Source organism: Ovis aries, chromosome 1 (genome assembly GCF_016772045.2).
Source record: "Ovis aries strain OAR_USU_Benz2616 breed Rambouillet chromosome 1, ARS-UI_Ramb_v3.0, whole genome shotgun sequence".
NCBI lineage: Eukaryota > Metazoa > Chordata > Mammalia > Artiodactyla > Bovidae > Ovis > Ovis aries.
Window position 1 is genome coordinate 130,740,551 of NC_056054.1, and position 13,894 is coordinate 130,754,444.

Below are 13,894 nucleotides of genomic sequence, written 5' to 3' on the forward strand. Positions count from 1 at the left end.
ATTCCCTAAATGCTACCTTCATTATCTACATGTGATGACCTAGGTTTTATGTGCTCATGGTGTTTCTTTTGGGCTTCCCAGGAGGCACTAATAGTAAAGAAACTGCCTGCCAGTGCAGGAGACATAAAAGACGCAGGTTCACACCCTGAATCAGGAAGATCCCCTGGAAGAGGGCAACCCACTCCAGTATTCTTGCCTGGAGAATCCTTGTGGACAGAAGAGCCTGGAGGCCTACAGTCTATAGGGTCACAGAGTTGGACATGACTGAGCAACTTAGCACGCACACATGGTGTGTCGCTCAGTAGCTCAAAACCACCCTTTTGTGGTAGATGCTGTAACATGCTCCCTCCAGAACACATATTCCCCTAGCTGGAACAACTAAAATAAGTTCCCTAGAAATGAACACCTTTCATTCTGAGAGTGCGTTTGTAAATCAATTCGTTCTTAAGTCCAACAAAGTTAGCCTAGATACCAAACACACAGTCAGCTACATCCTGCCACTTTTATTCCTGTGTCTGGACATCCTGGGCTTGAAATAAAGATACTGTTCTACTTACTGTACCCTACACAGCATTGTACAGTGGAGCACACAAAAGCACAACCACTTTTGTGGGTGCACAAAAATGCCAAAAGGATGCACGCACGTGCCAGAAATGAGAACTAACTTACATGACTGGACACGTGAATGCACACTAGCATCTCTGAAAGTTGGTAACTTGAAGGTTGCTGTGTAAGGGACTTACTCTAATGATTGATAAGGGTTTCCAGCTGAGCCTGTTTCTGGGAATTACTTGTGCATAGAATCACTTCACCCAAATTTCTTCCCCCTCCTCTGGGTCAGCCCGCACCCAATGATGGTTAATATTGGGATCTAAAGTCCTTACCCCTTTGCCTCTATTCAGAACACTCCGTGGACCATTCCAGCTCCTCCACATCCCATGGGATCAGCTGAGGTCTTTGCTGGACCCACATTCAAGTTTGGCTTCACTCTCAGCCTATCCAACTTCATCCTCTCAGAGCTATGGATCCCATAAGCACACCCTGATAAATCTCCTGCCACAAACCTCTGCTTCAGAATCTGCTTTCTGGGAACCTGACCTGAAGCAATTGTTTAACAAAATTAGTCTCCATATTGTGTGTGTATGTGTGTTAAGTCACTTTAGTCATGTCTGATTTTTTGTGACGCTATGGACCATAGCCTGCCAGGCTCCTCTGTCCTTGGGATTCTTCAGGAATGAATATTAAAGTGGGTTGCCATGCCCTCTTCCAGGGGATCTTCCTGAGTCAGGGATCAAACCCATGACTTCTAATCTCCTTCATTGGCAGGTGGGTTCTTTACCACTAGCGCCACTTGGGAAGCCCCAGTCTCCATACTGTCTGGTGCAAGTATGTCCTGCTTTCTGCAGACCATACTGGCCTCATCTTCTGCCTTCCCATGATGAACGATATTTGTATTCTGTGATATACTGGCGGTGTCCCTGGCAAGGACGTTTTCTCAGGTCAATATAATTATGAAAATTGCTTCAGTCAAGCACTGTCATTGAAGGACTTTATTATAAACTCAACACACGAGTTGATCCCATAACATCATCTAAGAAATCTTTAAAATTTCATATTGAAAAAGATAGTACAGTCTACAAAATAAACAGCAATAACTTTACTGGACAATTGGCTCAACCTGTGAAATTCAAGTCTCTTAAGAGTGGCCAGCAGTTCAATGGAAGATTATGATTTCAATGATCATGAAGTTTCATAAACCACTGATGTCAGGCAAAATATGGAGCATATTCTTCTAGATTATGTTGCTTTCCCTCCAATTCTTCACAACTATATGTGCATCTCTTCAGAGCTCTCCATTTTGTTTGCTCAAGATTAAGACATCGTCATTCTAATAAATGGAGAGAGATGACATCAAAGCAAGGTATGCTCCATAGCCCAGAGCTTTGTTAATTACCAACCAATATCAAAGCATCTTCTTTATATATTTTGTGGATTTTGTACAGCACTTTTCTCAACATAAATAGACTTTTATAACCAGAAAAAAAAAAAAACATTCTGCTTGACAAGAGCTTAAAAACAGGCATACACGTGCACACCCACACAACAGCAACTCTCTAACAACAAAACCTTTTGCTTTTACAAAACTATTCTAGCCTTAGAGCACCGTACTGGCAACTATGAGATCTTAAATAGAGCTATACATTTGGGGTCTACGTAAACCTAAACAATTTTCCAAAGAATCTAAAATCTGAATGTAAGACTAGGATTAATAAATTCTTACTGTACTCACCACCCAAGCTTCCTAGAATCTGTAACTTTGCACTTGCTGATTATTTTTTATTGATTTAACATTATACTTAGAGATATCTCTTCCCTGGTGGCTCAGACAGTAAAGAATCTGCCTGCAATGTATGAGACTCAGGTTTGATCCCTGAGTCAGGAAGATCCTCTGGAGGAGGAAATGGCAACCCACTCCAATATTCTTGCCTGGAGAATTTCAGGGGTGATCTCTATATTTCTTTGGAGCTTTATCTCTGGTCTAAAATAAGGAGAGATTTAAACCCAAATTTGTACTCATTTACTCTTGTTTTACTTACAGTGAGCTGTACTTTCCAAAGACAGCTGCAGTGATATGTCCCATCTTTCTAGCTTTTCTTACAATATGACCACGACATCTCTCCCATGAAGTTATAGTGCCTTTCTTTGAAATTGATTGTATCCTTGTGACTGCCTTATCCAAGAGTATGACAGAAGTAATACCATGTGAATTTCAAGGCTAGATCACAAAATGCGTGTGCTTCAGCTTTGGTCTCTTGAGGCTCACTCTTATAGCAGTTGCCATGCTGTGCTGTGCTCATGTCTTTGTGGCCCCATGAACTGTAGCCCACCAGGCTCCTCTGTCCATGGAATTTTCCAGGCAAGAATACTGGGGTGGGTTGCCATTTCCTCCTCCAAGGGATCTTTCTGACCCAGGGACTGAATCCATGTCTCATGTCTCCTGCATTGCCAGGCGGATTCTTTACCATTGAGCCACCTGGGAAGTACTATAAGGAAGCCCAAGAAACCTGAGCAGTGGTATAAGGGAAAATCCTCTCTGAAGGCTAAACTTGGGTTGCTGCTGCTACTGCTGCTAAGTTGCTTCAGTTGTGTCAGACTCTGTGCGACCCCATAGACGGCATACCACTGGGCTCCTCTGTCCCTGGGATCCTCCAGGCAAGAACACTGGAGTGGGTTGTCATTTCCTTCTCCAATGCATGAAAGTGAAAAGTGAAAGTGAAGTTGCTTAGTCATGCCTGACTCTTAGCAACCCCATGGACTGCAGCTTACCAGGCTCCTCCATCCATGGGATTTTCCAGGCAAGAGTAACTGGAGTGGGTTGCCATTGCCTTCTCCAAACTTGGGTTAGGCTCTCCCTTATATACTTTCACAGTACTGTGTATTTTTCCTACAGATCTATAAAAACAATAGTAATCAATTAATTTCTTGAACATTTATTCATTTGTCATCAACTTCTTCCTCTAGAATTTAATTTCAGGAGGACCAAAACTAGTCAGTCTTATCTTTGTCTGCCTTCTGTCTAGAAGGCCTGCCATGTAATGGACCATCAACAAATGTTGACCAAATTCAAAAAGGGACAAAAAGGGCAAGCAGTTGGCAAGACCTCACATCAGATGTTTGTGACCTTAAGGATAAGGTACAGCGCTTTCAAAGGATTTGAAAGCTTACAAAGAGACCATGACTATTACGCTAAAAATTAAATGCTAATAACGTTTAAATCTGAGCAAAGCTGGGCATATAGGAAATGTTTATATACATGGCATGTTTTCCCAGATCACAGTTATCTGGCTCCACACCCCTCTTTTTTAGCAGAAGTGCCTTCCGTTTTCAATCCTCTCACAAAGCTTGGAGTCCCAATCAGGGTGCTTGAGTCGTGCCTGTGGAATAGAGCAGCTCATTTGCATGGCATTGCCTTCATAATCAGCTTCCTTCATGGCTCAGTGGGTGAAGAATCCATCTGCAAGGCAAGAGACACAGGAGACGTGGGTTTGACCCCTGGAGTTGGAAATGGCAACCCACCCCCTCCAGTATTCTTGCCCAGAGAATCCCATGAACCGAGGTGCCTGGTGGGCTACAGTCCACTCGGTTGCAAGAGTTGGACATGACTGAGTGAGTAAATGCCTTCATAATTCTCCTTTCTTGTTCAAAACTACTACAGTGATCAAGTCATAGATCTTGGCGCTACTGCATTTTGACCTGGACACTTCTCTGTTTTGGAGGGGAAGTGGGGACTGTCCCAGGTATTGTGGGATGTATAGCAACATTCATGGCCTCTGCCCAGCAGACAGTGGTAGCAAAACCCCCGCAGTCCCCACCAGGTCCCTCCAAGTTGTGTTAACCAAAAAAAAATGTCTCTGGACATTGCTTGATGTCCCTGGAGAGAAAAATTGCCAGGTGTTGAGAATCACCAGTCACAGAGGAAACACAGAAAGGCTGCCAGGCAGCCATCAAGCCTCTGTGTAAGGAGCAGAGCACAGTTCACGTGGGCACCAAGGGTGTCAGGGCCGACACACTGTGACTGGTGGCCTTCCCCTCAGAGCCAGGTCCAGGCAGGTCCGGCCTGATGATCAGCCACCTTGTCTCATTTTGTTCTAAGTTAGGCACACGTGTCTACTGACCCTCAGTAGTCAAGTGCTCTTCACCCTCCTCTAAGGCTGCACTCTTCAATAAAAGCCTCAAAGCAAAGCTTTTGTACATTAAATATCTTCTGGAGGTTTTATACAATTCTTTTATTCATATTCTATTTTTGCCATGATCCCTCTTCATACGGTCTGGGATGAGGCCAATTGGTCCATCTAGAGTACAAGTCAGAGAAGGCAATGGTACCCCACTCCAGTACTCTTGCCTGGAAAATCCCATGGACCAAGGGGCCTGGTGGGCTGCAGTCCATGGAGTCACTAAGAGTCAGACACGACTGAGCGACTTCACTTTCACTTTCATGCATTGAAGAAGGAAATGGCAACCCACTCCAGTGTTCTTGCCTGGAGAATCCCAGGGATGGGGGAGTCTGGTAGGCTGCCGTCTATGGGGTCGCACAGAGTCGGACACGACTGAAGCAACTTAGCAACAGCAGCAGCAGAGTACAAGTGATACCTGATACATGATATACTATGTATCCTCACTACCCAGAAAGGGCTTCTTCAGGGTTTAAGACATACCCAAATACACAGGAATCCAATGATAAGGATGACTCAGATTCAGCCTCAGACCTTTACCATAATCACATATGAAATAAGTAGTACTCATAGCAGGACAGGGCTATAAATGATTATATTGAGTTTCTGTTCACATCTCTCCCCAAATCTTGCTGAAAACATTGATTAAAAACCATTAGCTAACATCTCTCATGGGGATACCAGACAAGTAAGTGTCATGAAACGAGTGTATCTCCACATTCCTTAAAGTGGCCCAGGCTTCTCCAGTGTTTGCGATCCAAAGGACATTTCCTCAAGGTCAGTTCCATGTTTCAACACATTAAAATTGAGGCTGTTTTCCAAGTCCCAGGAAGAAGAGATTCAATAACTTACACACCTTTCTGCTTTCCTGCTGGTCTGTTCATAGAGGAGGCAGCCTGCTTACAAATTATTGAAACAGAAAAGCCAGATAATGCGTTTTGAGAACAGCCTCAGAAACAGTGCCTGGGTCACTCCCTCTGTGTTTTATGGATGCCTATGCCATCTGGCTGTAAGAGTTCTGGTTTCATGGGGGTGATGCAGTTATGGTCCAGTCCCCACACAGCTCACTTTAAAATATAAGGATTCCTGTGCAAAGACAGATACTCCAGGAAACAGGGGGTGGCCACTGTCTGTGATTTTAAAGCTTGTAATTGCAAATAGTGTCACCTAGGATTGAAAAGTTAGAATGTGGACAGTCTGTCTTCCTTTTCCACATTGCTCTGGAGATGAATTTAAGGGTGTCTTCTGAGGCCAACTGAATCACCACCCTTTGCTTCAGTGGCTATGTGAAATGTTTTAAAATTATTTTACATTGTGTAAAAGTTCAGATAAATCTTTACCTTCTCTGCAGTGATCTGACATTGGAAATCATCTTGCAGCAACAGAATATCGAGAGCGAGATTTGAGGTTATTTTCCGCCATGACAAAATAGGTTATATGTGTTGTTCCTATTGCATCCATGAAAAGGAAGGTTCTAGAATCTCAGATAGGTCATAAATATTCAGGTTATTTATGATGAAACAGAACTCATCATTCACATAGATGCCAATGACTCTGACCTACCTGCCCTGTATAATAGGGAATCTGTTTGGTGACACATTTGGGATGCAGAGCATGTGCTTCAGAGGATGATGCAGCTGAGCAGAGTAAAGCCTCAAGTAAGGAGAGAGCACCCTGTTCCTTCCCAAAGGAGACAAGTGAATGAGGGGTCACAGGTCACCAGCCAACAGTGTTTAACAGTGACCTGTATCATCAACAGTATTGAGCTCATCAGCTTTGAGTGAGAAAAGAATGTTCTTTTATCCTGAACAATTATTTCTATCAGCCACTTAAAATCCCAATCCCAAGGAAAATGATTTCAGGCAATTGTGTCCTTTGATTCATAAGAAGAAAAAAATAGAATATGAAAAATAAAACATTTATTGAGGGATGATGAACTTAGCATAATTTTGAGGAAGGACAAACCTGTGAAAACAGTATCAAAATTGCAAAGCCAATCTACAAAGCAGACTCCAAGTCAGCTCAACTAAAGCTGTCATTTGAGGTGAAGCTTAGTAGCTTCTCTGTCTTATCTATTAGACTTTCTAAGGCTTCCCTTCATAGAACTGTTCAACTTCAGCTTCTTCAGCATTACTGGTTGGAGCATAGACTTGGATTACTGAGTGGTATACTTTGGAAATGAACAGAGATCATTCTGTCGTTTTTGAGACTGCACCCAAGTACTGCATTTTGGACTCTTTCGTTGACTATGAGGGGGTACTCCTTTTCTTCTAAGGGATTCTTGCCCACAGTAGTAGACACAATGGTCATCTGAGTTAAATTCAACCATTTCAGTCCATTTTAGTTCACTGATTCCTAAAATGTCAATGTTCACTCTTGCCATCTCCTGTCTGATCACTTGCAATTACCTCGATTCATGGACCTAACATTCCAGGTTCCTATGCAATATTGCTCTTTACAGCATCGGACTTTACTTCCAACACCAGTCACATCCACACCTGGGCATTGTTTTTGTTTTGGCTCCATCTCTTCATTCTTTCTTGAGTTATTTCTCCACTATTCTCCAGTAGCATATTGGGTCCCCACTGACCTGGGGAGTTCATCTTTCAGTGTTCTATCTTTTTGCCTTTCTTATCTTTCATATCTCCAAGTCAGGCTTCAACAGTGTTAGAACAAAGAATTTCCAGATGTTCAAGCTGGTTTTAGAAAAGGCAGAGGAACCAGAGATCAAATTGTCAACATCCACTGGATCATCGAAAAAGCAAGAGAATTCCAGAAAAACATCTACTTCCACCTTATTGACTATGCCAAAGCCTTTGACTGTGTGGATCACAGCAAACTGTGGAAAATTCTGAAAGAGATGGGAATACCAGACCACCTTATCTGCCTCCTGAGAAATCTGTATGCAGGTCAAGAAGCAACAGTTAGAACTGGACATGGATAACAGACTGGTTTCAAATTGGGAAAGGAATACATCAAGGCTGTATACTGTCACCCTGCTTATTTAACTTATATGCAGAGTACATCATGAGAAATGCTGGACTAGAAGAAACACAAGCTGGAATCAAGATTGCCGGGAGAAATATCGATAACCTCAGATGACACTACCCTTATGGCAGAAAGCAAAGAACTAAAGAGCCTCTTGAAGAAAGTGAAAAAAGAGTGAAAATGTTGGCTTAAAACTCAACGTTCAAAAAACTAAGATCATGGCATCCGGTCCCATCACTTCATGGCAAATAGATGGAGAAACAATGGAAACAGTGTCAGACTTTATTTTTGGGGGCTCCAAAATCACGGCAGAGGATGACTGCAGCCATGAAATTAAGATGCTTGCTCCTTGGAAGAAAAGCTATGACCAACTTAGACAGCTTATTAAAAAGCAAAGACATTACTTTGTCGACAAAGGTCCATCTAGTCAAAGCTATGGTTTTTCCAATAGTCATGTTTGGATGTGAGAACTGGACTAAAAAGAAAGTGGAGTACCAAAGAATTGATACTTTTGAACTGTGGTGTTGGAGAAGACTCTTGAGAGTCCCTTGACTTCAAGGAGATCCAACCAGTCAGTCCTAAAGGAAATCAGTCCTGAATATTCATTGGAAGGACTGATACTGAAACTGAAACTCTAATCTTTCGGCCACCTGATACGAAGAACTGACTCACTGGAAAAGACTCTGATGCTGGAAAATATTGAAGGCAGGAGGAGAAGGGGACGACAGAGCATGAGATGGTTGGATGGCATCACCGACTTGATGGACATGAGTTTGAACAAGCTCCGGGAGTTGGTGATGGACAGAGAAGCCTGGCATGCTGTAGTCCATGGGGTTGCAAAGAGTTGGACATGACTAAGTGACTGAACTGAACTAAACAGCTTCCCTGGTGGCTCAGATGGTAAAGAATCTGTCTTCAATGCAAGAGATGTGGACTTGATCCCTAGGTTGGGAAGATCCCCTGGAGAAGGTAATGGCAACCCACTCCAGTATTCTTGCTTGGACAATCCCATGGACAGAGGAGCCTGGTGGGCTATACTCCATATAGTTACAAAGAGGAGGACATGACTCAGCGACTACCACACACAGAATCATATGCTTGACAGTGGATAATAGTTGTTTTTCAAAACTCACTAGGATAAGAATTCCCCTTTTTCCACATAGACTCTTTCCTGAGAACCAAAGCAGGTGAACATCATTAGGAATACAAGGGAAAGAAAACGTAATACAGAAGTCATGGTATTTGAAATTGCTAACCATGTTTGGGGTAGCATTTGGGTAGATTTCCGAGCTCTTCTGCTTCTATTTATATTGTCAGCTAAACTGCAGGAAAGTCAATGTGGTGGAACAAATGAAGTAAAAATGGCAGAGAAAGGAAATTAAATAAGCATATTCTGAAATACTCTCAGGAACAAGAGCGGTGCCAAGTAATAAGCATAAACAAAATGTTAAGCTAAAGGTAGCTAAAACTGTCAAAACTTTTCCATATTTATTTAAATAAATAAAATATCCAATTTGGCCATTGCTGTGACCACTACTGGAATGTTTTTGCTGGTACATTGGAAATATCTAGCCTGTGAACTGAAAATTGATAAGCAAGAGAAGAAAATGTGTTCAAAGCCTAGTGGCCATTCTAGTTCAGCTCATGCATTCTCAGCAGGATATTATTATCTGGACTCCGATTGGCCTGCAGAGGTTTGGTGCTCTATCCAGATCTTTCTTTGAGGTTGACACACCCAACTCCCAGTTGCCCAGGGCTCACAGCTACATCCCACACTGGCAACTACTTCTGCGTCCAGAACTGCTTTGCCTGAGGTGACACCTCCTGGGGAAAGCGGTCTCACAGCTACCAAGCTGCTATGGGGACTTAAGGCCAAGCTTCCTTTCCTTCTATTTAGGAGAACCTGAAGGACCATCCCAGCTCTAAAATTCCCCTTGGGGGATTTCCTTGGTGGTCCAGTGGTTAAGACTGGACCACTATAGGGGGCACAGGTTTGATCCCCGGTCAAGGAACTAAGATTCCACATGCCATAAGGCATGGCCAACAGTTTTAAATAAATAAACAGATGATAGGTAGATAGATAAGCAAAATTCCCCTTGGCATCAGCAACTTGCAACTGTATTGGAGGTCAACTTCTTGGTCTTCTCAATCTTATCATGCTGACTTCCTTACCGGTGTACTTCCCAAGAACATCTCCTACAAACTTTCTACTTCTGTCTGCAGCGCCTTATCTCGAAATCTTTCCAAGGAATCTAGTTTAAACGGGTGGATGGCAGGAGTGGTTCCAGGAAGAAGACCCAAGACTGGGATTTGGGAGTTGCATCACTGCCAGCTCCCTGGCAATGAGGCAGTAGGTAGCAGAAGGTAGTAAACAGTAATTAGTGTGCTAAAGCAGTGCAGTTGTTCAAATTTTCACTGGTGGAACAACAGATGTGATAGCGGTGGATGGCAAAGCACCAGCCAATGTCATGTATCTAGGGCGTGAGAGATGGGGGGGAGAAGGCAACTCTAAGGGTGAAAACGGGTGGCTGCAGAGTGCCATTGAGTCATAACTAAGGGTGATTATTCACTTCAAAGTGGAAGTGAATACGCTCATGGTACACAGGAGCTGGTTAAACATACTACCAAAGGGATTTCCCTGGTGGTCCAGTGGTTACGAAACCGCCTGCCAATGCAGGGAATTTGGGTTTCATCCTAGAATCTGTGTTCCACAACAAGAGAAGCCGCATGCTGCAACAAAGACCCAGTGCAGCCAAAAAAATGTTTTAATAAAAATAAATAAAACATAAAAGCAGGGAAAAATGTATGCTTGCGAATACAAACCCTTAAAAGTATGTTGGATCAAGGGGTAAAGGACAGGGATGGATCCGAAATCTATTTCAGAATCCAGATATAACGCTCTCTTAAGACCTTGGAAAACAATGCTTCTATACTGCTAGGCTAGCTCTTGGAAATTGAGACAAAGCAATAGCCCACACTAAGTGAAGCAGACATGCCAGAAGCAATATAACAGTGGGAAGGATAAGGAATCAAAGGACTCAGAAAGGTGAACACAGTAAAGTTGATATACTACATAGAGCTACTATTTTCTGCAAGTAGGCACATAGAACACTCCCTCTGCTGATGCAGTGAGAATGCACTGGTAAGAAAGTTTCCAGCATTACCAAGAACCTTAGTCGTGGCCATATTCTGAAGGCCGGGGCTGGGATTGGCAACATAATTTGCAAGACCCAGTGCAAAATGAAAATGTAGAGTCCCTTGCTTGAAAAGAATTTCGAGCCTGCAACAGCAGAGGGTTAAACAGTGTGGGGGCCCTTCCAAGCATAGCGTTAGGTGCAGTCATACAGGATATGTGTTCACAAAGCCAGTCACGTGAAAGGCTTATGAGAAAGCTTGTTGTTACAGAAGTGGGGTCCCTCCTAACACTGGGATGATGGAACCCTTACATAATAGAGACCAAGAAGCAACACTTAACCCTCAGAAGCAAATAGGCATGATTACAGCAGGAAGCAAGGTTGGAATAGCCCCGGGAAGCCTGACTTTCAGAGAACAATGGAGATGTTCCTAGAGGCAAAATAGATAGGCATCAAGTCAGAGCCATTCAGTACTAAATAATCAAGATAATGAGGAAGCTGAAAGCAACCACTTCCATAAAAACTGGCCAATTTCCAGACAGGAGCCTGTTCTCAGACTCAGAACCCATTGACTAAAGGACCAATTTCCTCTGAAGAATATTATGAAGCACAACAGTAAATATATTCAGTAGTAAGTTCCCAAGACCTTCTTCAAAGAGGCTAATGGCATTTATTTAAGTAACTGTGCATTGAGGACAAAGGGATGCCCAGATCTTTCAAGAACTGAAAGATTCTAAATTGGATTGATACCCAGAGATCCAAAGCATCACCATGGTCCCCTTGTTGGGACACATAGAAGCCAGTAATCAATGGAGTCATAGCCTACATCGGTTTCACAGTTCATTCACTGGATCCATGGGCCCATCCATTGATCATTTCTGCCAGACTCCAAATATACCACATGGGTTCCTTCATACATGGTGTAAGCCATCACAGTGGAGAAGGCCAAGTGAAAGGTCTGAAACTGATCGTTCCTTGACCAAGATGGTAAATCAAAACAAAAGCACATAGAGGTGGCACTGCCACCTTCACAGTTTAAAGAAAGCAGGGACATCGGTCTCCGTGAGTTCTCAGTTTAATCACTGGTCAGATTTCTCAAGCGCCAAATTAATTATGGTGGAAGATAATAAGCTGCCACCTCTCATCTCAAATCACTGTTCTCTTACTTTAAAAAAGAAAGACATACCTCTTACTCATTTCAAGACCTACCATGGTATCTTGCCCCCACATTTACTAGCCTCCAAGCAAAAGAACATTTGGAGAACATATTGCTCTCAAGGGTCAGTCCTTAAAACACAAATTAAGAAATACTCATGGCAAAGTTCTTAGCTAAAAAGCTTTCTAAGTATCCAATTATTTAATTATCCTAAAATTAGTATTCTAAAATGAGATGTTTGTAACCAGGATGCATGTTCAGTCAGTTCAGTTCAGTTGCTCAGTCGTGTCCAACTCTTTGCGACCCCACGAACTGCAGCACGCCAGGCCTCCCTGTCTATCACCAACTCCCGGAGGCCACTCAAACCCATGTCCATTGAGTCGGTGATGCATCCAACCATCTCATCCTCTGTCATCCCCTTTTCCTCCTGCCCTCAATCTTTCTCAGCATCAGGGTCTTTTCAAATGAGTCAGTTCTTCGCATCAGGTGGCCAAAGTATTGGAGTTTCAGCTTCAACAGCAGTCGTTCCAATGAACACCCAGGACTGATCTCCTTTAGGATGGACTGATTGGATCTCCTTGCAGTCCAAGGGACTCTCAAGAGTCTTCTCCAAAAGCATCAATTCTTCGGCGCTCAGCTTTCTTTATAGTCCAACTCTCACATCCATACATGACCACTGGAAAAACCATAGCTTGACTGGATGAACCTTTGTTGGCCAAGTAATGTCTCTGCTTCTTAATATGATGTCTGCTAAGCTGCTACTGCTAAGTCACTTAAGTCGTGTCCAACTCTGTGTGACCCCATAGACGGCAGCCCACCAGGCTCCCCCATCCCTGGGATTCTCCAGGCAAGAACACTGGAGTGGGTTGCCATTTCCTTCTCCAAATATGATGTCTAGGTTGGTCACAACTTTCCTTCCAAGGAGTAAGCATCTTTTAATTTCATGGCTGCAATCACCATCTGCAGTGATTTTGGAGCCCAGGAAAATAAAGTCAGCCACTGTTTCCACTGTTTCCCCATCTATTTGCCGTGAAGTGATGGGACCAGATGCCAGGATCTTCGTTTTCTGAATGTTGAGCTTTAAGCCAACTTTTTCACTCTCCTCTTTCACTTTCATGTTAACAAGTGTATTTGAATGAAAAAATGAGATCAGACGTTTCTGATGAAGACTAAGTCTGATTTGGCTGAATAACTTGACAACGAGAACTGGCTTTGTTAATTAGATGATGTGGCAACACGTACCATAAGCTGGATAAGCTAAATCTAACAGGTCCACAAGTTTGATAAAAATACATTGTAAACCATTATGCAATACATGGTATGTTGGAAACTACATCCTTGATAAGTAATTAAACTGATGACACATGAGCTTAAAAATACGGGAGGTATACACCTTTTAAAAATTCTTTCGGGAAGTACAATAGCAAAACAGTTTGAGGATAGTATTCTAGATCTTACTAACAAAGAATGTTAGATCTGGAAAGGATATGGCTATGGTACAACTTTATTTACAGAGAAGACAACAGAAAAGTTAAACAACCAGCAACCAACTTGTGAAAGAGCTGGGATTAGATCCTGAGTCTCCTGTCCCTCGGAAAGGGAAATGGCAACCCACTCCAATATTCTTCCTGGAGAATCCCATAGACAGAGGAGCCTGGTGGGCTACAGTCCATAGGGTTGCAGAGAGTCGGACAAGACTGGTGACTTAGCACGCATGTACGCTCCTGGTCCATAAGGAATGATGCCGCTGAATACACCTCTCTTCTAGGACTTTGCCCTCTCCCCAACCCCATGGAGCCATCAAGGAGCTCCCTAAGGCAGAAAGCAGACATTAGTTAAATAAATGAACAGTTCTCTTCAGAACAGAAGTGTCAAGGTAGGCA

At 43.0% G+C, this 13,894-nt stretch overlaps 1 long non-coding RNA gene across 1 annotated transcript in view; it reads right to left on the reverse strand.

The window, feature by feature from the left end:
• Positions 1-1,541: 1,541 nt before the first annotated feature.
• Positions 1,542-13,894, reverse strand: part of LOC105613472 (uncharacterized) — a 98,351-nt gene continuing 85,998 nt past the window's right edge. The window contains exon 5 of the long non-coding RNA XR_006055662.2: positions 1,542-4,015. This is a non-coding gene — a long non-coding RNA (uncharacterized LOC105613472). The remainder of the gene's footprint in view (positions 4,016-13,894) is intronic.